Consider the following 27,731-nt stretch of genomic DNA (forward strand, 5'->3'; position numbering starts at 1 on the left):
AACCAAGTGTGAAACATCTAAGAATCTTTGGAAGTACTCCTAATGTCCATATTCCAAAAGAGAGAAGACGCAAGTTGGATTCAAAATCAATAACACACTAACTTCCATATCACAGATATGCTTAGCTCTACATCACATAGCCTACACGTCCAATCATACACACAGTAACTTCCATATCACAGACATGCCTAGCTCTACATCACTTAGCCTACATGTCCCATCATACACACACTAACTTCCATATCACTAACATGCCTAGCACTACATCACATAGCCTACATGTCCCATTATACACACACTAACTACCATTTCACACATACCTAGCACTACATCACATAGCCTACACATCCCATCATACACACACTAACTTCCATATCACAGATATGCCTAGCTCTACATAACATAGCCTACATGTCCACTTATACACACACTAACTTCAATATCCAAGACATGCCTAGCTCTACATCACATAGCCTACATGTCCCATCATACACACACTAACTTACATATCACAGACAAGCCTACTGTAGCACTACGTCACATAGCCTACATGTCCCATCATACACACACTAACTTCCAAAACACAGACAAGCCTAGCTCTTGATCACATAGTCTACATGTCCCATCATACACAAAGTAACTTCCATATCACAGACATGATTAGCTCTACATAAGATAGCCTACATGTCCCATCGTACATACACTAACTTCCATATCACAGACATGCCTAGCACTAAATCACATAATTTACATGTCCCATCATACACACACTTACTTCCATATCACAGGAATGCCTAGCTATACATCACATAACTTACACATCCCATCATACACACACTAACTTCCATATCACAGACATGCCTAGCTCTACATCACATAGCCTACATGTCCCATTATACACACACTAACCACCATTTCACAGACATGCCTAGCTCTACATCACACAGCCTACATGTCCCATCATACACACATTAACTACCATTTCACAGATATGCCTAGCTCTACATCACATAGCCTAAATGTCCCATCATACACACACTAACTTCCATATCACAGGTATGCTTAGCTCTATATCACATAGCCTACATGTCCCATCATACACACACTAACTACCATTTCACAGACATGCCTAGCTCTACATCACACAGCCTACATGTCCCATCATACACACACTAACTACCATTTCACAGACATGCCTAGCTCTACATCACATAACCTTCATGTCCCATCAGCAACACATTAACTTCCATAACACAGACATGCCTACATCACATAGCCTACATGTCCCATCATACACACACTAACTTCCATATCACAGACATGCCTAGCTCTACATCACACAGCCTACATGTCCCATCATACACACACTAACTTCCATATCACAGACATGCCTAGCTCTACATCACATAGACTACATGTCCCATCATACACACAATAACTTTCATATCACAGACATGTCTAGCACTACATCACATAGCCTACACATCCCATCATACACACACTAACTTCCATGTCACAGACATGCCTATCTCTACATCACATAACTTACTCGTCCCATCATGCACACACTGACTTCCATATCACAGACATGCCTAGCTACACATCACATAGCCTACATGTCCCATCATACACACACTCACTTCCATATCACAGACATGCCTAGTTCTACATCACATAGCCTACATGTCCCATCATACACACTCTAACTTCCATATCACAGATATGCCTAGCTGTACATCACATAGCTTACATGTCCAATTATACACACACTAACTTCCATATCATAGACATGCCTAGCTCTACATCACACAGCCTACATGTCCCATCATACACACTCTAACTTACATATCACAGACAAGCCACTGTAGCACTACGTCACATAGCCTACATGTCACATCATACACACACTAACTTCCATAACACAGACAAGCCTAGCTCTTGATCACATAGCCTACATGTCCCATCATACACACAGTAACTTCCATATCACAGACATGCCTAGCACTACATCACATAGCCTAAATGTCCCATCATACACACACTGACTTCAATATCACAGGCATGCCGACCTCTACATCACATAACTTACATGTCCCATCATACACATACTAACTTCCATATCACAGACATGCCTAGCTCTAAATCACATAATTTACATGTCCCATCATACACACACTTACTTTCATATCACAGGAATGGCTAGCTATACATCACATAACTTACACATCCCATCATACACACACTAACTTCCATATCACAGACATGCCTAGCTCTACATCACATAGCCTACACATCCCATCATACACACACTAACATCCATACCACAGACATGCCTAGCTCTACATCACATAGCCTACACATCCCATCATACACACACTAACTACCATTTCACAGACATGCCTAGCTCTACATCACATAGCCTACATGTCCAATTATACACACACTAACCACCATTTCACAGACATGCCTAGCTCTACATCACATAGCCTACATGTCCCATCATACACACACTAACTTCCATATCACAGACAAGCCTAGCTCTACATCACATAGCCTACATGTCCCATCATACACACACTAATTTGGATATCACAGACAAGCCTAGCTCCACATCACATAGCCTACATGTCCCATCATACACACACTAACTTCCATATCACAGACAAGCCAAGCTCTACATCACATAGCCTACACATCCCATCATACACTCACTAACTACCATTTCACAGACATGACTAGCTCTACATCACGTAGCCTACACATCCCATCATACACACACTAACTTCCATATCACAGACATGCCTAGATCTACATCACATAGCCTACATGTCCCATCATACACACACTAACTTCCATATCACAGACAAGCCTAGCTCTACATCACATAGCCTACACATCCCATCATACACACACTAACTTCCATATCACAGACAAGCCTAGCTCTACATCACATAGCCTACACATCCCATCATACACACACTAACTTCCATATCAGACATACCTAGCTCTACATCACATAGCCTACATGTCCCATCATACAGACACTAACTTCCATATCACAGACAAGCCAAGCTCTACATCACCTAGCCTACATGTCCCATCATACACACACTAACTTCCATATCACAGACATACCTAGCTCTACATCACATAGCCTACGTGTCCCATCATACACACACTAACTGCCATTTCACAGACATGCCTAGCTCTACATCACATAGCCTACATGTCCAATTATACACACACTAACCACCATTTCACAGACATGCCTAGCTCTACATCACATAGCCTACACATCCCATCATACACACAGTAAGGACCTCATTCAGAGTCGGTCGAAGCGGCCGCACGGTCGTACGGGAAAAGGGGGCCGGATATGCAAATTATTCCCTCGCAAGTTGCATCCCTAAGTTCGGATCAGTAGCTGGCCGACCAAGGGGAGGAAGCGGCCGGAATTGAAAAAAATACACCCCCTTCTCGTACGCATTGCACATCATCTCCGGGCATATAAGGATTAATCGAGACCATCGGTGACCATCGTAACTGGTCGTAGAGCTTAAGGTTGACCATACCCTCTCTTAAGCACTACGATCATGTCAGTGTAAAAACCTCCCATGTCACATGTGCCATGACGCTACTTTGTTAATTATGCACTCCCATAAACCGTATGCACTCCCATAAACCGCCATTCGCATAATTAGGCACGCCTGCGTTCGGAACTCCACTCCCCCGTCTTCAAGCACCTTCCCCTGTTACCACCCACAAACGCCTCAATCTGTCACTCAAACTACCAACCTGGCTGTGTTCAAGGAGAGAGAAATTTCTGATCGTAGCGGCTAGTTTGCGCACGCGCATTGCGAACTTTACGCATGCGCAGTATAGCAAACATCGGTGGAGTACGACTGTACGGCCGCTTCGACCGACTCTGAATGAGGTCCTAACTTCCATATCACAGACATACCTAGCTCTACATCACATAGCCTACATGTCCAATTATACACACACTAACTTCCATAACACAGACAAGCCTAGCTCTACATCACATAGCCTACATGTCCCTTCATACACACACTAACTTACATATCACAGATTTACCTAGCTCCACATCACATAGCCTACATGTCCAATTATACACACACTAGTTTCCATATCACAGGCATGCCGACCTCTACATCACATAACTTACACGTCCCATCATACACATACTAACTTCCATATCACAGGAATGCCTAGCTATACATCACATAACTTACACATCCCATCATACACACACTAACTTCCATATCACAGACATGCCTAGCTCTACATCACATAATTTACATGTCCCATCATACACACACTTACTTTCATATCACAGGAATGCCTAGCTATACATCACATAACTTACACATCCCATCATACACACACTAACTTCCATATCACAGACATGCCTAGCTCTACATCACATAGCCTACACAACCCATCATACACACACTAACTTCCATATCACAGACACGCCTAGATCTACATCACATAGCCTACATGTCCCATCATACACACACTAACTACCATTTCACAGACATGCCTAGCTCTACATCACATAACCTACACATCCCATCATACACACACTAACTTCCATATCACAGACATGCCTAGATCTACATCACATAGCCTACATGTCCCATCATACACACACTAAGGACCTTATTCAGAGTCGGTCGCGAGCGCAGAGCGCTCGCAACCGACTCGATGTTGGTCCACAGGGCATGCGCACGACGGAGACTGCTCCGTCGTGCACATGCGCGAGCACCCGCTAACGACGGATCACCCGTCGTTAGCGGGCTCGAAGCAGATGGAGCGAGCTGTCGATGTTGATTGACAGCTCGCTCCGTTTGCTGGGCGGGGAGGGGGCGTGCCAGGCCAAACGGAGTCGTTCCTTTCGGAACGTTTGCCGTTTTGTTGGCGTCCCCACTGACATCATCAGTGATGTCAGTGGGGACCTTCCTGCTCAAACAGAGCAGGAAGCTCCCTGGGGCTTATGGTTGACGAGACCCTACCCTAGGGTCTCGTCATAAGCCCCGATGGTCGCGATAGTCTTGACCATCGCGACCATCTCCCTTAGCGGTCGTTAGAGCTGTGGGTGTTAACCCACAGCCTAACGACCGACATGGATGCGGTCGTTCAGGATGCAAGCGGCCAGCCTGTTTCTGAGCGACCGCTTGCATCCTACGACCACCTCTGAATGAGGCCCTAACTTCCATACCACAGACATGCCTAGCTCTACATCACATAGCCTACATGTCCCATCATACACACACTAACTTCCATATCACAGACAAGCCTAGCTCTACATCACATAACCTACATGTCCCATCATACACACACTAATTTCCATATCACAGACATGCCTAGCTCTACATCACATAGCCTACATGTCCCATCATGCACACACTAATTTCCATATCACAGACAAGCCTAGCTCTACATCACATAGCCTACATGTCCCATCATACACACACTAACTTCCATATCACAGACAAGCCAAGCTCTACATCACGTAGCCTACATGTCCCATCATACACACACTAACGTCCATAACACAGATATGCCTAGCTCTACATCACATAGCCTACATGTCCCATCATACACACACTAAATTCCATATCACAGACAAGACAAGCCAAGCTCTACATAACATAGCCTACATGTCCCATCATACACACACTAACTTCCATATAACAGACATGCCTAGCTCTACATCACATAGCCTACATGTCCCATCATACACACACTATGTTCCATATCACAGACAAGCCTAACTCTACATCACATAGCCTACATGTCCCTTCATACACACACTAACTTCCATAACACAGACATGCCTAGCTCTACATCACATAACCTACACATCCCATCATACACACACTAACTTCCATAGCACAGACAATCCTACTGTAGCACTACATCACATAGCCTACATGTCCCATCATGCACACACTAACTTCCATATCACAGACAAGCCTAGCTCTACATCACATAGCCTACATGTCCCATCATACTCATTCTAACTTTCATATCACAGACATGCCTAACTCTATATCACATAGCCTACATGTCCCATCATACACACACTAACTTCCATATCATAGACATGCCTACTGTAGCTCTACATCACATATGGGAGATGTACTAAGCTCTAGAAAGTGATAAATTGGAGAGTGATAAACCTCCAGCCACTCAGCTCCGAACTGTCATGATACAGGCTGTGTTTGAAAAATAACAGTTAGGAGCTGATTGGTTGATAGTTTATCACTCTCCAATGTATCACTTTCCAGAGCTTAGTACATCTGCCAGGTTTAGTCGTGACCTTGTTCTCTTTTCCTATGTTTAATAGAAAATGTTCCTGCTGCACTTTAAAACCTTGAGTAACCTTTTGCAAACTCATTTAGAGGAGTAAATTAGTCTTTCTCTGAAACTAAAGACAATGGACCTCATTCAGACCCGCTCGCAAGAGCTATGCGCTCACAAGCTGGTCAATGGTGAGGGCCTGCGCACGCGCAGCGCTCACAGTGAAATTCACTCGCTCCGGGGCTCGCTACGAACGGGGTGGCTGTGGATCGACAGCTCACCCCATTTTGTAGGCAGGGTGGGGGGTTGGCCGGACAAACGGAGGCATTCCTGAAGGAATGCCTGCCATTTGTAGGCGGTCCTACTGACATCACCAGTGATGTCAGTAGGGAGCTTCCTGCTCTGTTAGAGCAGGGTGGTAACTCACAGCTTAGCGAGCGGCCAGGGGGCCGGCTTCAAAAAACAAAGCGGCCGCCCTCATTCAGAGCGAGCGCTCGCTTTTTGCCAGCGGCTCTGACTGAGGTCCAATTTCAGGCGTCTATCACACGTGATGTCCTATTGGTTTTCTAGCTCTGATAATTTGTGACTCTTACTTCTCTCTACCGAGCAAAGCCCAGGGTGTTGAGTTGTTTTCATACTAGCAATTATCACATTCGGAGAAGTAAAGGACACGATTGTACCTTTTCTATTCATCATATGGACAAAACAGAGCATAGAACAGTGTTGGCTAACCTTGATACTCCAGCTGTTATGGAACTACATAACCCAGCATGCACTGCTACAGTTTTGCTATTAGGGCATGCTAAAACTGTGGCAGGGCATGCTGGGATATATAGTTCCACAACAGCTGGAGTGTCAAGGTTAGCCAACACTGGCATAGAAAGTGGGATCTCTGGAGAAATGCTGAACTGGCAAAATATATATTTAATTTATAGTATTTTCTCCTCATAGGTACCTACAGGCTGCTGTTCATGCAATGAGATTCTACTATAGACAATGTATAGCAGCGACTGGTTTCTTGTGTCCAGCTCACTCCATGTATATCAATATAGGGCCACTCTCAAAATGCCCATCCTGATGTCAGATGTCAGAGACAGCAGGTGACAGCCACGGAATAGCTTGAGAGAGAAACACAATATAGTAATACCAAGTAAATGCTAATGGACAACATGCAGAATCTTATTTCTCTTGTACGTAATACTAGAGGTACCCAAACTCCGCCATTACAGTCAAGGTTTTAAGGATATCTATGTTTGAGTCCAGCGGGTAAATTTACTAAAGTTCGATTTGTGATTCATTTTTATGAATCACTGAAATCTCCTGAGATCGAATTGAACTCAAAACTTAAATCTCAAATTTACTAAGAATGGATTTTGCTTTCGATTTTCAAATTGAATTCGATCTTGTTTCATGTCAAGAAGGGATTTGCTGTTCGATTTGGCATATACATGTCCAAATCGAACAGCAAATCCCACCTCAAAAAGTGAAAATACCCGACTGAAAAGAACTGCTTCATGCTTTCACTTTCATCATGAGCATGAGCAGTTCGTTTTCAGACAGATACATGCAGACATCAGTGAGATGCCTGCATGTATATTTTTGTAACAAGCTTGGAAAGAGTTACATTTTAAAAATGACGTGGGGTCCCCCCCTAAAACAGAACCAGCCCTGGACTTTTCATAGCCAGTCCTGGTTGTGTAAGTACAGGGAAAAAATTACATAGGTTCCACTGTACTTTACACAACCAGCACTGGGCTCAGATCCAGTCCTGTTTCTGGAATTACAGGGGGAAAAAATGCGTAAGGTCCCCCTGTACTCTCTAGAACCAGCACCGGACCCTTTCTAGTGGGGGGCTGATGCCACAGCCAGGGTAGCCCTATCACCAGGCCCCCCAGCCGCAGTATAAGACCTGACCACTAGTCAGCCCAGGCCAGGGATCCCTGGGGAGTTGGGGACCCCCCCAATTAATTGGTCCCCCTCTCAAGGGCACCCCTAGCCTTTGCTGATAGCCCAGGGCTATCCCTGCCATCCCTGGGCGGTGGGTAGCGGGTTGATAGTGTAGGTGTAGTGCATTTGAATTAGTTTATAATATTGTCTTTTGCTGTGGAACTGCAGGTCCCAGCAAGCCTCCCCCACACGCTGGTACCTGTAGTACCTCTGCAAAAGCAATATTAAAAAAACACAGGACACACACATTACATAGTATAATTTTATCAAACATACATGCTGTCGAAGCTGGATAATTGGCTGAGACAAGATCAGTTTAAAATTAAATCGCAGCAACGCCATCTTGCGACTGGCCGCAAGACGCCATTTTGGAAATGAGATCGCAAGACGCCATTTTGCCAATGGCCGCCTAAGCGCCATTTTAGATAAACTTACACTTTAGTACATGTGGCGATATTACTATTAGCAACATGCGTTTGCATCTTTCACCATTTCTCATACACACATTAATACGCACAATTGCACTAGTCGCATATTAGCGAATGCATAGGACTTTGTATGAAACCGCTGTTTTATTAGCTTTATGCGCACGCATCTGCCCCAAGTTAACTAGCGTCCTTATATCAAACCCTGAATACCCACACATTACATATTCACACATAAGGTTTAATAAGCTTTAAAGTATAAGATTTAAGTTGGTTCAGGTAGTATAAATGCTGTGAAATAAAGATATTTGATAACTAAGGTTTTATACATGCTAAGAAAGCCGTGTTTGGTTTCGTACTGATGCGTACTCTTTCAACAGAATTCCAGTACTATCGGTATGGAGATCGCATCATGCATTCCCAACTTATGGACCGCAGAGACTACAAGCAACAAAATGTATATTTTATGAACAACTGTTAGGATGTAGCATGGGGGCGGGAGGGCAGAGACCCCCAGTTGTTAGAGGCTGGGTGAGTCTATTTGAACCAGCCTGTTAAGCGCTCTGTAACAGATGCTTTTCCCCTGGGAACCAATGATATCAGCAACAAACTTCTCTATTGTCCTGTCTATTCTGGGGGGGTATAAAACATGTGTGCTCAAACACTGGGTCTTTAGTCTTCTTGCTGAATGCTGATTGACGGAGGTTTTCTTTCTGAATGCCGGGATCTGGTCCAGAGCGCATGCGTATGTATACTGTACTTGGGGTCTGTATAATTCCTTTGCGTCTAATTGTGTCTGAATCAATAGCGTGTAACTGACTGTACTTTTTACATGTATAATACTTTGTGCTTTGTAACCACATGTTCTAAGTCTGGAGTCTCTATTTTCTGTATGATTGCGTACACAATTTAGCGTCATCCTTAGAGGTTTATAGGTAGGATTTTAGAAGGTACAGGCAGGGCTATATAGAGGTTCAAATATAGATACATGCACTCACACATGTACTCATACTCACCTATGTATCCCTGTAGCATCAGTCCCCTTCTCCAGTAGATTATCCATAGGGACCTGTGGTAAAAAAAACACATACTCACATTCCCCTACGATTGGGTCTGTTCTCTTCATTCCAAAGTAGGCATACATGGTCTTCTTAAAATAAAAAATTAATAAAACCGAGCCACACAACTGATAACAACCAGGATGGTTGTTATCTCCCAAATTAAATGCTCAGAAGCGGCTCTAGCCTTTGTAGAGCCGTATCTGAGCATTCATTGGCTGAGAGAGGTCAGTCAATGGTGGGAACCGCAGAGTAAACTTTAATAACCATGCGGCTCTCCATTGTCTTCACTGGAGGGAACCGTTCATTGGCTGAGAGGCAGGGACTGGCCTCTTTCAGCCAATCAACGCTCAGACACGGCCCTTCAAAGGAAGAAGCCACGTCTGAGCGTTTAATTTGGGAAGTAACAACCATCCTGGTTGTTACTAGTGCGTGGGTCGAGATTTTTTTTTTATAATTTTAAGAAGACCACGGGTGCTTACAGGGACAAGGAGACAAGTCCAGGTAATGTACTGTAGGTGAGTATGTGTGAGTGTGTATGTATGAATTAAAACTTTATTTTCACGGTGTGTGTGTTAAACATTTCTTTACAGGTGAATTACAGGTACCAGCGGGCCCTTAATGCCCCGCATGCTGGTACTTGTGGTCAGGGCCATCAGTCACCACTGACAGCTCCGCCTCCAGCCCCCTGCGGCCTGCCTCCAGCCTCTGACCTGCAGAAAAATCGTCACTACACACAGACAGTGTGTGCCGACGCAGCAACAAAGTGCCAGCAGCGAGCAGGCAAACCATTGGAGGTGGCGCCGATGGCCGGAAGCAGTGGCGGATCGCATTGAGTATATTATGCCCACTCCCCATTAACATAAAGTGCCTCCATCCTCCCGGCCAATGTGACATACACTCCTACCCCCACCCTAGGTACATGTACTACCCACCCGATCATGATCTTCCCCGCCCCCACACCTAATAAGTACTGTATAATATAATATAAAAAATAAATATGGTTGTCATGCCCATATGAACCCCCTGCACAGATACATGTATTACCTACCCGATCCTGACACCCCCCTCGACCAATTAAATATAATATACAAAATAAATGTTTATTTGTCATGCGCATATAACCCCTATACCCAGGTACATGTACTACCTGCCCGATCCTAATCCCCCCACCCTAATAAATGTAGTATATAATAAGTGTAAGTTTACTTGTCATGCCCATATAACCCCCATGCCCAAGTACATGTATTACTCCTCACTGATAAATATATGTTTGTCATGCCCAGTGAAGTGATGATGTAATATAAGAGAGCATGTACTACCTGCCAGACTCCCCCAGCCCTAGGGACATATACTAAACAACATTGCACCCCCCGATCCCATAGACCTAAACTACCCCCTCAGGGACATACATTCTCCTCCCTACGTCCCCACCCTCTCCACGGCCCCAGAGACATACACTAATGCCCTACTACCACACCCCACCTCTCCGGCCCCAGGGACATACACTACACCCTGGTCGTCTGGACACTGCCTCCCCCCCTACCCAGGTTACATACAATGGTACTGCTGCCAGCCTGGGGAACCTATGCATTTTGTCCCCCTGTAATTCCAGAACCAGGACCGGATCTGAGCCCAGTGCTGGTTGTGTAAAGTACAGTTGAACCCTACGCAATTTTTTCCCTGTACTTACACAACCAGGACTGGCTATGCAAACTCCAGGCTGGTTGTGTATTTAGGGGGGACCCCATGTCTTTTTTTAAAAAAAACATTAACTCTTTCCAAGCTTGTTATACTAAGATACATGCCTGAATTTCACTGATGTAATAAAAAACTGGCATTTTTTCAACGGGTTCCACTAATATCATTACGGATACATTGTTGGGGATAGCTATCAGTGGCTACAGGCTCCACCAGTGCCTTAACAATTCACTTGCTACAGCAGTATATAGCTCATTCTGCACAGGTATATGGTGTAGCTATTCTCACAGGAGAGTGTGTTTAGATCTGGGAGCCTGATCAACTCCTACATTTGCATGCTTGTTAATTTCCTGTTTGTTATGAGCTTCTAGCAGGTTCGCTTATTATTCATTATTTATTTTTATTTTTTTTTACAATTTTCATATTTATCTTTGTGTTTATACATGTGTCTTTGTTTTTTATTATTATTATAATTTAAGCCTTAAATTCTTTTAATACATTGATGTGTTGTTCTTATGTCCCAACATAAATAACAGAGCGCAGTATTTTTCCCAACAATAACCCTCCCAAGATCCCCAGCTATGCTTTTTGAGTTTTGCATCTGACTTTCCTGCTCAGCAAACCGTGCAGCTTCTTGCATGAAGTCTGGTGAACAGGTAATTCCATCCAAGTGGGGAAAACATTAGGTAGTATACGCCTGATTCAGCAAGGATCGCAATTGCAAAGTTGCACGCAGGCAGCATTGTAATGCGATCCTTGCAATCATGCAAATGCAGCAGGAGGTGCATGCTGATGGAGGTCGCAGTGCTGGGATCACCATAGCGACCATCGGTGGTCAATGGTCGTAATGGTGGACGGTGCCGGGCGGCCTGACAGCTGAGTAAGCCTCAGCTTATTCAGGCTGACAGGCTTGCGAGCCCAGCAGACTGCGCCCATCCACGCAGTCTCTGGGCTAGTCACTCTCGGAATACAGGGCAGACACGCCCCGTTTGAACGCCGGCTGACCCCGTTCCGATCCTTAAATCCCTCTGCCTGTCAATCAGGGCTAGAGTGCATGTTAGCAGGACCCATTCTTTACACTCGTAGAATGGGTTCCTGCACATGCGCAGATTCCCGAATTAGCCCCATGAAGTGGAATTTTGGATGTGAATAAGTGCAGTAGTTCCCTTATTGCACCAGTTAGGATCAGCTCCCTAGTGTGGGATGACCTACGGTAAGTGCTGAGCTTTAACTTGATACTTTGATGCCTGGGCCATCTTTTAGATGGCGAGAGTGGTGCAGTCCCCAGTGAAGCCTTCCAGACACTGCCGGTCCCCATGTCATGCACATGCGCACTACACTGGAGCCCTGTTGCTGGCTGCATTAGACTGCCGGCAGCCCAGTGGAGGATTTTGCTGGACTTCGCGGGACCTCGCCGGAGGGGTAAGTATTAATAAATACTAGTGGCATTTCCGTTTGTATCACAGTGATACTAAACGAAACTTGCCGCTGGTATTTTCGTTCGTTGGTAAATGGAGCCCATTGTCCGACACACATTTTAAGGTGCATACACACGGTCAGATCTGTCAGACGAACTATGAACGATGAACTACGAACGATTTGAACGAGGTTACCAACGATTTCATGAACTACGAACGATTTTGCCTGTATTAAAATGAATAAAATCTGACAAATCTGACTGCAAACACATCAGATGTCAGATATCATTATCTGACAAACGGGAACCCGCATCGTTCATCTGACAAACATGTCAGATATGTCAGACTTTCCTTCAGATATGAACGATTGAACGATTTTTAAAATCGTTATTGTACAGATCTGAAGGAAAATCTGACCGTGTGTATGTACCATTATCTGACCCATCAGATATTGTGGCAATACACAGTCAGATATCTCATGGTGGATAGCCCACGATATCTTGGTTTCTCCCCTGGGGAGGAAAAATTTCCCCATTCCTACCCTGTGAAGAACAGGGGAAATGTCGGGCAGGCGGCCGCGGCACTGTATAGACTGCCAGATGCGGCTGACGGGTGATTAATCAGTCGGAAGATTTCTCATGCCTGACTGTCCAATCATTGCTGACCGGTCGCTGCCATACACTATGCGATTATCAGCCCGGTCCACCAATAATCAGCGGATTGGGCTGATAATTGAATAATGTATGCCCAGCATTAGCGTGGGACCTCTGGCAATGCAGGGAGCAGTACATTCAGTGCTATGAGCTTTTATTAGGTACAACAAGGTGCTGGAAACATTCCTTAGAGATTCTGGGCCTGATTCAGAGCCGGACGCTATTTGCGCTCGCTCGTCCAGAAAAAGGGGCTGGCTATTTAAATTAACCGTTCGCTCTTTGCGGTCTGTTCACGCCTCTGTCTGAACGAGCGACCAAAACATGCGAACGTAATTTTGAAAAAAACACCCCCTGGCCGCTCGCATCATACGTCATGTCCGCTATTTATTAGATTCAAGTACAACGGACGGCGTATGAACTGCTCGCTATTCTTGTGGTTGGTTTTTCCTACCACAATCATGCGAGCAGTTCTAACTATAAAACAACCAAGTGACGTGGTCGATGACGCTGCTTTGTTAATTATGCACTCCCATTAAACGCCCGTTTTGACCTTTAAGCACGCCTGCGTTCTGATCTCCACTCCGCGTTTTCAAGCACCTTCCCCTGTTACCACCCACATACGCCTCCTCCTGTCACTCAAAATAGCAGGCATTCGCTATTTAGCGAGCACACGATTTTCGGCCGCACTGACTGGTTCGCGCATGCATATTAAAATCCGTACGCATGCACAGTTGTGCGAACATCGGTTGGAACGAACGAGCGGCCGCTTACGAGCGGCTCTGAATCATAGTGATATGAAAGCAACACACAATTACTGTATCAGCTGCAGGTCTCCCGTTTCACCACTTCCCAAAGGTGCTGTATTGCATTGAGCGCTGGTGACAGTGGAGGCCATTGGAGTACACTAAACTCATTGTCATGTTCGTGGCACCAGCTTAATGTGACTCCAAACTCAGTCTTCAGATGAACATTTGTCTGGATAAATGAAGCCTTTACAGAACCTACAAACACCACGTTAGGGTTTAAACTAAAATTATTTCCAACTCAAAGGGGTATATTTACTTAAGTGGAGTTGTTGCCCATAGCAACAACTATCTTCTAGAGGGTGTTAGGTAAATGTTAAATAGAATCTGATGGTATGCTATGGGCAACATCTCTACTTCTAAAAACCCGCACTTTAGTAGATATACCCCATTTCAGCGCAATTTAAAGCAGCAATCAGTTATAAGGCTAGTTTTACCTAATAACTGATTGCCACTTTAAATTTAACAACAATCTCACTGAAATCCCGCCGGTTCCATAGAATCGGAACCCAGTATACAGAATAACCCCCCATGTCTTGCAGGTTATGGAAGTGCTTGGTGCATACTATATAAGCCAAAGCACAGAGATAGAGAGGAAGGTGCGTATTTTCATTCATTCACTCACTATACTTTTGCTTATAACCAGCATTTGTGTTATGTGTTTGCACTTTTGCACACTCAGAAATGGGCCTTTTATCTTATTTTTCTGAAGGCTTTAATTGCAAAGTTCAATCACATTTAATTATAAAAACCGAGTTACAAAACTTTACCTTGATGGCAGTTTCACTAATAATTTGCATGGTCTTATTTAAAGTATTTGGCAAAAGCCGGCCAATTCATTATAGTCAGCTCGGAGGGTGAGATGATTTGCCGTCACGCATGCCAAGTAATGTATAAAAACAGGTTTAAGTGAAAAACGCTACAAAACTAATCTGAGCTGTAAAAAAAAAAAAAAACAAGACCTGCTCAACGTGTTTGATGATGACATTTTGTGGGCACTGTAGGTGAATGTAATTTTAAACATACATCTTTCCTGACAAGGTCATTAAAAAAGAAAAAAAAGTTTTGAAAGCATTACAGAAATCCATTTTCCCCAATATATGGCATCTAGTATTGTAGCTGCCACTGCACGGTGCCAAAAGTCAAGTTATGTGGAAAACTAGAAACTCTGAGACAAGGTCATGGAACAAGCTAGGTTATATTTCAAATTTATGGTATGTATCCTACATAAAATCAATTAAAATTATAGAAAGTGAGTCATAAGCCTGGGTTTTTAAAATAAAATGTACCTGGATGTCCTTCCCGTGAAAGTACATAAAGATCGGGGATCAATTGGCTGGAAGTAAAATCTAATGTTGTTTTGTACTTTTTAAAAAAATTATAAATCTATAAGCCCCTTTTTCTTTGTTTCCAAGTAAACACGAATTTCAGAAATTGACACTGCTGGAGGGTCTGGTACAGATACACAGGACAGCCAGGCCAGAGAGAGCTGTTTTATAGCCAAGGAGAATTGCGTGGTACTAAGGACCTCATTCAGAGTCGGTCGTTGCAGCCGCTCGGTCGTACGCCACCGATGTTCGCTAAACTGCGCATGCGTAAAATTCGCAATGCGTGTGCGCAAACTAGCTATTACGATCAGAAATTTCTCTCTCCTTCAACTTGGCCAGGTCGTTAGTTTGAGTGACAGGATGAGGCGTTTGTGGGTGGTAACAGGGGAAGGTGCTTGTGAACGGGGGAGTGGAGATCCGAACGCAGGCGTGCCTGACTATGCAAACAGCGTTTTATGGGAGTGCATAATTAACTAAGTAGTGTCATGACACATGTGACATGGGAGGTTTTTACACTGACTTGATCGTAGTGCTTAAGAGAGGGTATGGTCAACCGTAAGCTCTACGAACAGCTCCGATGGTTCCCGATGGTCTCGATTAATCCTTATATGCCCGGAGATGACGTGTAATGGGAACGAGAAGGGGGCGTATTTTTAGTCTTACGGCCGCATCCTCCCCTCGCTCGTCCAGCTAACGATCCCATCTAAACGACGCAACTTGCGAGCGCTTCATTTGCATATCCGGCCCCTTTTACCATACGACCGTGCAGCCGCCACGCCCGACTCTGAATGAGGTCGTAAGAGCTGTATCCATGTATACAATAAACTGTTGTGGTCAGCCCCATCTCCATCATGCGCAGTGGGAGCCTTGGCATGCATCCTCCCACTAACGGAAATGGCTGCATGCGCTGCACAGGGGGGTGCCGGTGGCATATCCGATGGGGGGCTGTGCGTTTCATCTACACTTGCCTACTCTCCCGGAATGGCCAGGAGGTTCCCAAAAATGGGGTAGCGCTCCTGACCACCCAGGAAAGTGGGCAAGACTCCCCCTCCCCACTGTAACCACCCCCACAATCCACCCAATCACACCCCCATGGCCGCCCACTTACAGAGCACAAGAGGGCAGTCTAGGGGAGGCGATGACGGGTTTCACTTTGAAACGTGATTACACTCAGTATTCTAACCCTGTTGGGATGCCGGCATCGGAATTCTGACTGCCGAGATCCTGAACGCCGGCAACCCGTACCCATCCCCTGGAATGTGATGCATTCCGGGGGATCGGATGCGGTGATTAATGCCGTCTTCAGATGGCGTTACCCTATAGAAGCCTAAGGCTTCTATCAGAGAGTTATGTGAGAGGGAACAATGGGATCCATCCCAGCACCCCCCACGGCGCATGGCACAGAAGGATGCCAGAGACCCGGAAGTCCCTCCATCGCAAAGGACAGCTCTTACCAAGAGAGCAGTCCTTTGCTGTGTTCTTCATGCATAACGGCGTAACTAACACCAGCATTCATGTGAAGGGTGGCGGGATGCATCGCTTCCCGAATGCCATGCTTCATGCATCCCGCCCCTAAGCATAGAACTGTAAGTAAAATTACATATTCATTTGTGGTACTTTGCTCATTGATATATTTCAGTGGTAGCCAACCTGCTGCCAGCTATTTCACAGCTTATTCTCACTGAATATGAAGTCTACAAGTTCCTACGTCTATTGTCCCAAGGGAAGGGAAAAGAGGATACCCGAAGCATAGGATATATATGTGTGTCAGAGAGGATAGGCCTAAACCAGTGTGTTAAGAAAATAAAGCCCTCTACGGTAAGAAAATTCAAACACTGGAGGTGCTCCCATGAGAGTAAAAGGCCAAAGTGAAGAGAGTACCCGATATAATGAAGCTAAAACGTAGCGTTTATTGGTATGTATTAAAAAAAATCTGTAAACGAATGCTATAGTAAAAAAGTCAAATACAAATATATAAAATAAAAAACTTTTGACATACAGTGACCCCGATCCCCAATTTTCCACCTGAAAAAATGGGCATCAGCTGTCTGTCTTCAAACAATCTGGGATGCAGAAGTCCTATATAAATTCAATCAGGTGATAAATCTATCATAAACCAGGTCGGAAATTTGACCAAACACTTCTGTTAAATAAATGGAACACTAGGCCTGATTCACTAAGGATCGCAACTGCGATTACGCACGCAATCGGGGCCGACTGTTGTGTACTGCGCATGCATATGCATCGTAGTGCGCATGCGGGAATCGGCCACTGCAATCGCGACTGTGATCGCAGTGACTACACAGACCCATCGCAGAGTGATTGACAGGAAGTGCCATTGGGGAGAGGTGATGGGGGTGGTCAGGGTAACGCAGGCATGCCAGTGCGATTGAACGTTGTTGCAGGGGCGTGCATAAATTATCCACTGTGATGCCTTACGCAGCTTGAGGTCTCACAGCGTGCGATGAAGTTAGCAATTTCTGAGTGAAGTCAGAGCTTGTGTAAGTATGTGTGAGGCTGCGATGGTACTCGATGTTACCGATGGTTTTGCCGTCTTGCTAAAGATTACGGATGTGTGTAAGCAATGGATTAGCAGTGAGACTGCGTGCGTAATCGCTATTGCAATCGCAGTTGAGATCAGTAGGGAATCAGGCCCAGACTCCCAATAATGATTTCTGGTACACAGCACAATTCAAACAAATGATATCAGTACAGGCTCGGACTGGACTGCCGGGGATTTGGAGAATTCCCCGGTGGGCCCTGGTGATTCATAGCCACGCCCTCCATCGTGGGAGGGCAGAGCCTAGCACAAAATCACCAACTCACCAGGACTGTTCATTGTAGTGGCTGCACACAGCAGCTGCATGCCGGGCAGTCATCAGAGGCTGCTGACTGACCCGGCAGGGGCTGCATGCTGCGGGCTCCATTATCACAGATTCCAATGACCAGAATCAGCGGTGACAGCAGCGGGGGAGGAACTCAGCCCAGGTTGCTACAGGAGACACACACAGTGACTGAGGGGCCAGGTCAGAGGCTGGGTGTGTACTGTCTGACTGACCTGGCTAGCAGCTACAGGTGGCAGGTGGGCTACTGAGGACTAGGGCACTGCACTACTGGGGAATAAATCCCATGAGACTCTGCAGAGGGGTCAGAGGAGCATGTGCTGAGCCATGATTGGAGGATTCCATCACATGCTCCTCTGACCCTGGTGCTCATCAGCAGCACACAGCCTCATGGGAGTTATTCATTCATTGTGGGGCTGCTCTTCCAGCTGACTGTTGCTGCAGGTTCTTCTGGCTGACTGAGGCTGTGGTTCTGGCTGACTACAGAGAGTACTGAGCCTTTTGTAACTGATCATTGGCCCCAGACTCACTTCTATAAATATAATACTCTCAGTCAGGGCCAGCTCCAGGGGTCGGAGCACCCTGTGCCGGCCCTTGAGAAGGCGCCCTTACACGCGCATCTTAATTACCATAGGCCACACCTCCTATGTGATGTTATTTGGAGGCGTGCCCGCATGGCACACCTCCAAATAGCGTTAGGCTGGGGGTAAATCCCAGCACTCCGTCACTGGCTGGGCTTCCCCCAGCCCTCTCCCGTCAGTGAATGGATGCCGCGTACATGTGCGCGGCATCCATTCACACTCCGGGGGTCCGGCACCGCCGCACAGCTGCGGCAATGGGTGTCCCTAGCCTTCTGATTTGACCACCCGGGGGCCACTTCGGCCTGCGGGTGGAACAGCGGGACAGTACTGAAATCGGGATGCTGGGGAGGGGTGCGCCCTCTACAGGTGGCGCCCCTGTGCGACCGCACTGGTCGAACACCCCTAGAGCCGGCCTTGCTCTCAGTATCCCTATGCCTCTCTGTGTCCTCTATACTTATGTGTCCTCTATACCTATCTCAGTGTTCCCTATGCCTGTATCCCTTATGTTTTGCTGTGTCCCTTATACCTCTGTGTCCCCTATACATGTTTCAGTGTCCCCTATACATACTGTATCTCAGTGCTCTCTATGCCTGTGTCCTATGCTTCGCTGTGTCTCTTATATGTCTCTCAGTGTACCCTATACTTCTCTGTGTCTCCTAAACCTTTTTTAGTCTCCCCTACATTTGTGTCCTCTATATCTTTCTCTGTGATCCTGCACCGCTCCTGGTGTCCTCTATGTTCCCTATCACACTCTCAAAGTCAAGGAGATTTTTGTCTCTTAAATTCTCTATCAACCCCTCTCTATCCCTTGTGTCCTATATACATCTTTCAGTGCCCCCTATAGCTATCACTATCGCAGTCAAGCTCCGAAAATTTTGTATTTTTATTATTGGAGCTTGATGAGTTTAGGTCACCATGCTATTGTTTGGGGACAGCGGGACAGATTGGGATTGAGTGGTAACCAGGAGATATCAGTGATATCATCTCCTCCGTTACCTTATAATGAATAGCACTGACAATTTATACATAAGTAGGTGAAAATAATAATTTTCACCTGCTTTTGTATAAATTAAGTGATGATGAATAGAGCCCTCAGTGTCCCCTATAGCATTCTAAAGCCGCATACACACTAGACAACATGTCATACGATCCGGCGGATCGGATGACATATCGTCAACATTGGCCAGTCTGTACCAGCTATGTCGCTGCCAAATGCAGCATGGCCCCTGCTGTCGCTCCATCGCTCCTGGCATCGGCCAGTGTGTATGCACTAGCCGATGCCGGCACCCCCGCGGATTCCGATGCACAATACATCGTGCTGGGTACACATAATTTAGTGTGTACCCAGCATTAATGTCAAGTTCAAACATTTTTACTTTTAAATTGGGAATTTGTCCAGATTGCAGTAGCACCTTTGAGCGCTCACTCAGGGTTACGCATGCACAGTACGGGTTTTCTGAAATTTACATGCATACGCGGTATCAAGTAATCGCTGAACTGTAAACATCAGCATCACGTGCTAATCCACTTTTTGTTTATATAATATACTATGACGCTACTATAATGGCTGGCCACTCCTCTCCAGAGGTTAGCCACACCCCTTTCGGAGAGTGGCCAAACCCCTTAGTGAGCCCCTATGACTGCATTCCCCTGGTGGGCACTTCATGCACCAGTCCGACACTGTATCAGTATGTCAGTTACTACACATAAGACCTATCCAGGTCCAAACAGTACGGTCTGTGCCTACTAATGTATCCTTCCAGACAATGGCTAATAATTGATTACAGTATGACCTGCAGAGAATCCTATGTAAAAGTGTTCAAAACGATTGGAATAAAGTACATATGCGATCCTGCTGATGTGTCAAATGCTTTCACAGGACACAGAGAATAATGCAGTAACAGTGAATACATACAAAGCCTGCACATGGTCTAATGCGGAAGAGGTTTAAATTAGGGATGTGTGCCGGACCATTTTTGCCGGATTTGGATTTGGATTTGGTTCTAATTCGTCGTCCGGCTTTGGATTTGGATTTGGATTTGCCAAACTGCGGTGACTGGCTTTGGATTTGGATTTGGATTTTTTTACAAAAATTGACAAAAAAAGCTAAAATCACATAAATTGGTCTTTTTTTTCTTCCTAGAGTATTATTAACCTCAATAACATTAATTTCCAGTCAATTTAGACCATATCACAGCTTATAATATTGTTTTCAACATTATTGGCCAAAGGTTGCAGTGAGCTGACTGGTTACTAAGCGACAAAGCAGCGGCACAACGACACAGACACCACAGTATAAAGCACATCTATGACACATTGCCACACAGCAGTGGCAGAAATGAAAAGTAGGGCACCCACCCAGTGGGGTACGGCCAGCAGAGTCATAGTACTTGTTTACAAAGTGGGCTACGGCCCTAGGAGTCCCAGTGCACAATCTTATTAGCATTACACCGCACATAGGGCCTGATTCACATTACACCATAAAGTAGTGTCTCTTATTTATGTTACGACACACAGTAGTGCCCCTTTTACACAATGCCCACAGTAGTGACCCTTTTACACAATGCCCACAGTAGCGGTGTCCCTTACACAATGTCCCCCAGCAGTGGTGCCCCCTATGCAGTCCCTTTAGTAGTAGGGTCCACTATGCAGTGCCCCCAGTAGAATGCCCCCCAGTAGTATGCCCCCCATTAGCAGGCCCCCCCAGTAGTATGCCCCCCATTAGCAGGCCCCCCCAGTAGTATGCCCCCCATTAGCATGCCACCCAGTAGTATGCCCCCCCAGTAGTATGGCTCCCCCAGTAGTAGGCTGCCCCAGTAGCAGGCCCCTCTGTAGTATGGCCCCCCAATAGTGCAGATCCCCCCCAGTAGTATGGCCCCCCCAGTAGCAGACCCCCCCCCAGTAGTATAGCCCCCCCCAGTAGCAGGCCCCTCTGTAGTATGGCCCCCCCAGTAGTATTGCCCCCCCCAGTAGCAGACCCCCCCCAGTAGTGCAGACCCCCCCCAGTAGTATAGCCCCCCCCCAGTAGCAGGCCCCTCTGTAGTATGGCCCCCCAAGTAGTATACCCCCCCCCAGTAGCGCCCCCGGACCTTTGACAAGTAAAAAAATAAAAAAAATAAAACTTACCTGATTCCCCGCTCCCGCGCCGTCCGCTCTGTCACACGCTGAGGAGGGAGCCGGAAGACGGAGCTCATGTGTGAGCTCCAGCCGGCTCCCTCCGTGCAGCAGCCAATGAGAGTCTGTGACTCTCATTGGCTGCTGTAACAAACACACAGCTGCCGCTGGCGGCTGTGTGTCTGTGTCTGTGTAGGGCAGAGCGCTATCACTGCGCTCTGCCCTACACGCGAGGAGACCTGATGTTGGATTCTCTAGTGAGAATCCGACATCAGGCGGCCGCCGTTCGGCCCCGAACGGGGATCCGAGTCAGGCGGTGAACACCCGAACAGGGTTCGGGTGGACTCGGATCCCCAATGTTCGGAGCGGTTCGGATTCCACAGAATCCGAACCGCTCATCTCTAGTTTAAATACAACACATGCGTGTCATGATTGAGATGTCTGTTATGCCAGACAACATTCGGCTTATTTAGTGAAATCCCAACATAACAAAGTTTAGTGTAGTAACAGTGAGTACATACAACATCTGGGGGTATATTTACTAAAGATCGATTTTGGATTCTGTTCGATTTGCCATTTGATTTTGGTTCGATTTGCCATTCAATTTTGATATTGGAGATTTGCTAAAGCCAAAATCGAACAGAGGCCCTGATTCAGAGCCGGACGCTCTGACAGAGTGCTCGCTGTGAATCAGGGCCGTCCCTCTTACTGTTTGGAGCGGCCTCCTGGCCGCTCGCATAGCTGTGGGTGACCACCCACAGCTATAGCGAGCGGCCAAAATGATGGTCGCGATGGTCAAGACCATCGCGACCATTGGGCTTGCGACAAGACCCTTGCGGTAGGGTCTCGCTGCCGCAAGCCCTGGAGTGCTTTTGGCTCTATCAGAGCCAAAAGCACTCCCACTGACATCACTAGTGATGTCAGTGGGGCCGGACCCAGACGGTAGGCATTCCCATGGGAACACCTCCGTCTGGGCAGCCACGCCCCTGGCACGCCCACCAAAGGGGGTGTGCTGTCAATCACCATCGACAGCACGTCCCCTTTGGTGCGAGACCCATAACGACGGCTTGGCGCATGCGCACTTGGGCAACATCGAAACGCTTCCGAGCGCTCAGTGCTTGTGAGTGGGTCTGAATCAGGCCCTCAAAATGGAATTTCATTCAAAATCGCACATAGGCAAAACATCAATGTTCTCCCATAGGGCTCTATTTACTACAATCCGTATTGGGAATGCAGATTGTAGTGTGATATTACCGACAATATAGGCAATATAACAGGGATTTACTAAAAATCTCTTGCAGGGACAGAGTTTGCAATAAACCTCTGTCCCTGCGAATCCCCGCTGCAGCCTTATCACGGTATTTTCACAAAAAAAACAGTGACAAGTGCCCGCTCATGCGCTGACCGTCCACTGATATTACCCCCCGATGCTAAGCCCCGCCCCCCGCATTCACGGACCCCCCCACGACCCCCCCCTGCGACCGCCACTCCCTTAATTGCACTTACCTGCATGATCCGGGCTCCGGTGATGTCCTCCATGACTCTGGTCAGCTGACATCCCATACTGCACTGGGACCCGGTCACCTGATGACCGGGCAGCAGTGCAGTATGGGAGACCAGCTGACTGGAGGGAGGACATCACCGGAGCCCCAAACTCCGGTCCCTGGATTCAGGTAAGTTAATTTTTTTTTTTTACTATTTTTATATTAAAAATTTGCAGTGTATCAGCGTGTGGTCTGTTTAGACCACACAGCTGATCACTGGGGCCGGCTAAGGGCTCTGCTCTGCACGTTAGAGCGGAGCAGGAGTCCGGTAATCGGGTGAGATTATATCCATATAAATGTGTGTATATGTATATATATATATATATATATATATATATATATATATACACATATAAGCATATATATATATTATATGAAGAAATTATAAATCACTTTCACTTTTCTAAAGTGTGCACAAGTGTTTCCAATATTTTCTCCTTTTAATTAGTGTGCATGTGATACATTTGGCCCAATAGGAAGTAATGAGGAAGTTGAGTTCGATTTTGCATTCGATTTTAATGGGGATTTGAGGTTTGAGTTTGGAAGAGATTTCATAAACTGAACACAAAGAGGGGTATTCAATATGAAACGTTAACTTCACTGTCGAAGTTAATGTTTCATATCGGAGTTTTTTTCTGCGTTAAAGTATGGTGCGCGCTCCCGCTTATCCCCGTATTCAATATAAAATTAGCGAAAACGGGAAACTCCGAAGTTGGATTTGCGTAAAGTTACGAATTTTTCCTTAAAAAATTGTATGAACCCCCTAAAGTAGTAAAAACATGGGGGATCACTATGGGTACCCCCGTTTTAGCCTTCAATTGAAAGTCGGGGATTTAAATAGCCGCAGCAGGTGTTTTTTCCCGACATTGAATAAGTGATGCAGAAGAGCACTTAGGTTATTATTTTCATTTTTTTAAGTGGTCCCATCAAATTTGGGGTACATGAAAATGGGTACTAGCATATTTTTAAGTCCCTAAAGTAAGTTTTTAAAAATTCTGCATTTGTGCACCTGCCGCTATAATTCTATTCTAGAAAACATCTGCCGCATACATGCAGAATTTCCCTGAACCTATTTCCCTATTGTTAAACAATTTTTTCCAATTTTTTTTATTTTCACCCCAATTTTTAAATTAATATTTTGGGGTGTCCCCAATTTTTTATTGACTTTTATTTGACACAGTTCTTTTTTAAATGTCATTCCCAGGGGTGCATGCTATTTTTTTAAAGCCTGCACCCCTAAACCCCAATTCTGCACTTTTTTTCGACAATGGATGAAAAGTTATCCCCGTTTTTTATCAAAGACTTTTCAAAACTGCGATAAGTCTTTGAAATTGAATACGGTCTAAAAGTCAAACCTGCGATAATGACGTCATACCTCCGATATTAACGCAAAAACGATGTTATCGCACCCATATTGAATACCCCTGAAAATCCCTTCTTAAAATTGGCCAAAATCGAATTAGATTTGAAAATCAAATGCAAAATCGAAAATTAGTAAATGAGGGATTTGTTAAGGGTTTTTACAGTTCGATTTAAATTCGATTTCAGTCGACTTTATAGATTCAGAAAATCAAATACCAAATCGAACTTCAGTAAATTTTCCCCCTGGACAGAATCCAGTGCTTTCACATAGTACAGATTATAAAGCAGTAACCTTGAGTACATATAAACCAGCACAGAATCCAATGCAAGAAAATATTAAGTTTAAGTTAAATACATGTATTTCATAGCTAAGATTTCTGTTTTACCACATAATCTAAGGCTTAATGAATTTTAAGACCATGACACAGAGTGTAATGCAGTGATGGGGAGTACATACAAAACCTGCACAGATTCAAATGCAAGAAAATATAGAGGTTTAAATACAACACATGTGTCATGGTTGAGATACTTGTTTTGCCAGGATGTAGTCAGGATGCCGGCGGTCGAAATGCCGACCGCCAGAATCCCGACACTGAAAGCCCGCCATGGGACTAAAGATAGGCGTCTAGATACCGACGCCTATCATTAGCCCCATGTCGAAATCCTGACGCCCGGCATACCAAACGTAGGTTAGCCGGGCGTCACAATGTGTTAGCCGTGGGGGGGAGGGTTAGGTTTAGGCACTCCTGGGGGGACTTAGGGTTAGGCACCACTTCGGGAAGGTTATGTATAGGCTAGGGGAAGGGGGGGTTAGGGTTTGGCACCACCTGGGGGAGGTTAGGGTTAGGCACCACAGAGGAGACTTAGGGTTAGGCACCACCCCCCGAGTCTTAGGGTTAGGCACCCCCAAGGTTGGGTTAGGGGGGGAGAGGGGAGAGTTAAAGATAGTTACATCTGTCGGGCTTCTCTCGTCAGGCTTGTAAGACGTCGGTATTTCATACCCAACCCGTTTTGCCACACAACATAGGGCTTATTACATTTTAGCCCAACAGTATTATAGAACATATATGTGTATAAAACACAGATAACAGTCCCTCCATGTAATGTAATAGTATCGCTTGTTACCCAATTGAAAAAGGGGAATAGGAGAGCTAAGAAAGGGATCCTGCAGTAAGTGTAAGGTGGAGATGGCTACTGCGCGTCATGTGTTGCCAGTGAGCAGGGCCGGCCCTAGCCCAAATTTTTTGGTAAGCGAGTAGGTTTTTTGGCGCCCCCCTATGCAGTGCCCGCGGTAGTGGTCCCCCCTGTGCAGTGCCCCTTGTGCCCCCATTAGTAAGCTTATACAGTGCCCCCAGTAGTAGTCCCCCCTCTTGTAGTGCCCCTAGAAGTCCCTCCTTGTAGTAGTCCCCCCATTGTTGTGCCCCCAGTGGAGGTTTCCCCCCCATGTAGTGCCCCCAGTAGTAGTCCCCCCCAGTAGTAATCCTCCCTTCAAGTGCCCCCAGTAGTAGCCCCCCTTCAAGTACCCCCAGTAGTAGTGCCCCCAATAGTAATCCCCCCTTCAAGTACCCCCAGTAGTAATCCCCCCTTCAAGTGCCCCAGTAGTAATCCCCCTTCCTGTGCCCCAAGTAGTAATCCCCCCTTCATGTGCCCCCAGTAGTAATCCCCCTTCCTGTGCCCCCAGTAGTAATCCCCCCTTCATGTGCCCCCAGTAGTAATCCCCCCTTCCTGTGCCCCCAGTAGTAATCCCCCTTTCATGTGCCCCCAGTAGTAATCCCCCCTTCAAGTGCCCCCAGTAGTAATCCCCCCTTGTAGCCCCCCCCAGTAGAGACACACGTTATAAAAAACAAAACAAAATAAACCCACTTACCTGAACCCCCCGCTCCTGCTCCCGCCGCCGATATCCGCTACTCCTGACCATTCTCCTGGGCCGCTTTGCATTATGGGAGAGACGTCGTCATGACGACGTCTCTCCCATTACCCACTGCGGGAGCCGGAAGATGGCTCCCGCAGTGGGAGCTACAGCAGCCGATGAGAGTCTGACAGACTCTCATCAGCTGCTGAAACAAACACACAGTTGCCGGCTCCGGTGGCTGTGTGTTTGGCACTGTGTAGCGCTGACCGAACTCCGTCCGGTCAGCGCTACACGCGCGGTGCAGCTGTGTCACAGAGACACAGTCTGCACCGCGGTAATTCTGCATGGTCGCGGCCGCGGCGCCCTTCACTACGTGGCGCCTTACGCGGCCGCGTACCATGCGTAACCATAGAACCGGCCCTGCCAGTGAGTGAATGATGGGTGAGTGGACCTCTCACCCTAACCTGGTTATCAGAAGAAATAATAATGGACTTCTGCTGTTGCAGACACTGTGAGATGCGGCCTGATTGTGAATTGCAGGCTGCTATCACTGACAGACTTCTGTAATGTGAGACCCTGGACAAATACTCATACTAGCCTACTCCCCAGGAACCTGCGGGGTGCTCGCAATTGTTCAGGTAGTCCCCAGCACCCGCAGAAGAGCAGGCAGATCTCCAACATCCCGCACAATTTCTAGTGAAGTGGGCAGAATGGGGAGAATACGTGGTACGTGAGGAGGGGGCGGGAAATAGGTGCCCAGTTATATGATAATAAT

The 27,731-nt window shown here is 46.2% G+C and overlaps 1 long non-coding RNA gene across 1 annotated transcript in view; it reads right to left on the reverse strand.

Moving 5' to 3' along the window:
- The window catches only part of LOC148510572 (uncharacterized), a 267,554-nt gene extending 240,519 nt beyond the window's left edge, over positions 1–27,035 (reverse strand). The window contains exon 1 of the long non-coding RNA XR_015869397.1: positions 26,972–27,035. This is a non-coding gene — a long non-coding RNA (uncharacterized LOC148510572). The remainder of the gene's footprint in view (positions 1–26,971) is intronic.
- Between the last annotated feature and the right edge of the window lie 696 nt (positions 27,036–27,731).

Source organism: Taudactylus pleione, unplaced genomic scaffold (assembly GCF_031769625.1).
Source record: "Taudactylus pleione unplaced genomic scaffold, aTauple2 ptg000316l, whole genome shotgun sequence".
Classification (NCBI taxonomy): domain Eukaryota; kingdom Metazoa; phylum Chordata; class Amphibia; order Anura; family Myobatrachidae; genus Taudactylus; species Taudactylus pleione.